The sequence below is a fragment of the Ochotona princeps genome, chromosome 23 (assembly GCF_030435755.1).
Source record: "Ochotona princeps isolate mOchPri1 chromosome 23, mOchPri1.hap1, whole genome shotgun sequence".
Lineage (NCBI taxonomy): Eukaryota > Metazoa > Chordata > Mammalia > Lagomorpha > Ochotonidae > Ochotona > Ochotona princeps.
The window spans coordinates 2,806,894-2,809,800 of record NC_080854.1 but is presented as its reverse complement, the minus strand read 5'-3'; the positions used below and the strand labels follow the sequence as shown (position 1 = coordinate 2,809,800).

Sequence of the window (2,907 nt, the reverse complement as noted above, 5' to 3'; positions counted from 1 at the left end):
GCCCTGCCCTGCCTGCCACCCCGATCTAACCAACACACTTGGCAACAAGTGAAGCAAATATGCTCAGCCTAACTAATACCCAACCCTGACTCATAAACTCACCAGTGAGAGCTATGGCCGACCAGAAGTGTTCCCCAAGTTCCCCCATCAGGCCCACTCCCAGACCCAGTTTCATAGATGCCAGCAGGTACTAGACCTTTGCCCAACATAGTCTTCCCCCCCTCATCTTGGTCATTGTGTGTGCTTATAGATGTGTGGCCTGACCCACTCCACACCCAAACCTTGGGTGCACTTACAAGTTCTATAGCCTGAACCGGTCAGCTCTGTTTCCAACCCCAGTACCCACGAGTGCCAGTGAGTTCCATGATCATGCCTAGCTTAGCTCATCACCACCCTCCTGCTCATGAACAAAATAGCAGGTATTGCAGCACTACAGTAGTGAGGCCACACACTCCCACAGAATCTACCCCCAGACCCAGTTCTCTCATGTGCTGGTTAGAGCCATGGCCCAGCCATATATGAGCCATCCCCTGTTCTGACACTCACTGGTGAATACTGTGGTTGAGCTCTGTCAGGTCAGTTCCCAGTGTACCAGTGTGCAGTTGTTCATACTAATAAGCTCAACTTAGGTCTTCCATGTAGGCTGGTTGCATTGGTCTGTCCCAGAAAGGTCCTCCAGTTTCCCTCCTCCAAACCACCCAGTCTCAGCCCCCTCATTTACCTGCAAGTGCAGAAACCTGATTGGTGGGTGTTGCGCGCCCCTGGCCAGCAGGGAATAAAACGCAGACACCGAAGTCCTTCTCTGATCACACTTTATTGGAGCGATGCTGTTGAGGGCAAGATGGGGGTGAGGGGCGCAGGGAGAGCAAAGCGGATGGCTTATATACATCTCTATGAGAGGCGTGTCTGTGGCTCAGTGACCGGTCGTGATAGGACAGTGAGTGCTTACTTGTCAGATTGGGATAGGTCGCTGCTGTTGCCAGGCAAACTAGGGCAGGAAGCTACGTCAGGGCAGAGTTGTTTACTCTGTGCCTGTCGCCATCTTGTAATGGCGACTGACTGTGCTCAGCAGGTGGGATTTCCCCAGAAGTCATTCCTCACCTGTACCATTCTCCCTCAATGATCCTCCCTCCCACACAGCCTCACATCTCCTTCTCTGAGCAATCTACAACCCCAAACCCATGCCTGTGTGCACACAGGTTCCCATGGCCGATCCTCCGGTGTGTGGCATACCGTTCTGTGGCTCTGCCACCTGATTTAGAACCATATATACGTGCATGTGGGTTCCCCATCTGCCAGCATGCCTGTGTCTGTTTCTGACATATCTTGGAAAAGAAAATACAATAGGCAACCATACTGGCACACTGGTATAGTTAACACAAATTTGGCATTAACCAGTCCCAGGATGCCCACCAGCTATTGGCTGCTCTTCTCGCAGCAGTGGAACACTTGCCTAGGTACAAGGCAACCTAGGTGCTTGCCTACAGCTAGGGTGTCAAACTTCATTTTATGTCTTTGCTAAACCAGTTCATAAGACTAAAAACACAGGTGCCAGCATGGTGACTCATCAGGCCAATCCTCCACCTGCAAGCGTCAGCATCCCTCATGGGTACCAGTTCATGTCCGTGCTGCTCTACTTCCCACCCAGCTCTTTGCTTGTGCCTTGGCAGGGCAGTGGAGAGCAGCCCAAAGCCATGAGATCCTGCACCCATGTAGGAGACCTGGAAGAGGCTCCGGACTTCGGCTCAGCACAAGCTGTTGTAGCCATTTGGTGAGTGAATCAGTCAATGGAAGATCCTGTCTTCCCTCCTCTTTGTAGATATGCCTTCCCAATAAAAATGAATGAGTCTATTTTCAAGAAGAATGAAATACAACTGGGATCACAGTTCTGGCATGGCAGATAATGCTTTATGCCTCTTGAAATGCCAGCATTCCATATGGGTGCTGGTTCACATCCCTGTTGCTGCTCTTCTGGTCCGGCTCCCTGCTAATGGCCTGGGAAAACAGCAGAGGAGGGCCCTAGTTGCTGGACCCCTGTGGGAGAGCCAGAAGAAGCTCCTGGAACCTGACCAGGGCCTGATTCTGATCTGCCTACAGTACACATCTGGAGAAGGTGCCAGTGGATAGAAGATTCTCTCTTTCTCTCTCGGACTCTTTCAAATAAATAAGTACATTTCTTTAAAATTTATTTGAAAATAATTACCTGGCAGGGGAGATGCCATGATCACAAAGGTGACTCTCCCAGGGCGAGGTTCACACATTGCACTTGGATATGCTGAGCCCTGCGATTTCCCCAAATGTAGGAAACTCACCAGCCTGATTTGTGCTAGTGGGGGACTGTGTTCACGCTCTTCCTTATAAAAAAAAATGTAAAAATAAAAGTAAAAAGATTAAATAATGTTATACTGCTACTTAAAAAAAGAAACAGTGTGATTATTCTTGTCCTTCATTTCTTGTGTGTGTGTGTGTGTGTGTGTGTGTGTGTGTGTGTGTGTGTGTGTGAGACTCAGCACTTCAGCCTCCTGATAATGCATGGCCCAGGAGGCAGCAGGAGATAGCCCCAGCAACTGTGTTCCTGTCACAGCTAAAGGAAGCCTAAATTAAGTTTCTGGTTCCTGGAACTGCAACTTGTTCCAACCCCACCTACTGCAGGTGTCTGGGGAGTGAACCAGCCAGCAGAAGATCTCTCTGCCTCTCTGTGTGTCTCTTCCTGTGTCTCCCTGACGCACAAAGAATTCCTTTCAAACATCAAAAATAACAAGTCCCCTTTAAAAGAAGTAGAACAAGAAGAGATAAGGGGGAAAAATGCAAAGATGACCAGGGCAATAGTGTTAAATAGCAAAAATAACCACTCCAAAAAAAAAAAAAAAAAAAATCCAAAAGGGGGGCCTGGGTAGTAGCACAGTG

At 49.0% G+C, this 2,907-nt stretch overlaps 1 non-coding gene across 1 annotated transcript; it reads left to right on the top strand.

Moving 5' to 3' along the window:
* The first annotated feature begins 2,195 nt into the window (after positions 1 to 2,195).
* Positions 2,196 to 2,358, top strand: LOC118758060 (U1 spliceosomal RNA). Its single transcript, XR_004995515.1, has one exon. It is a non-coding gene; the product is annotated as a U1 spliceosomal RNA (small nuclear RNA).
* Positions 2,359 to 2,907: the final 549 nt, after the last annotated feature.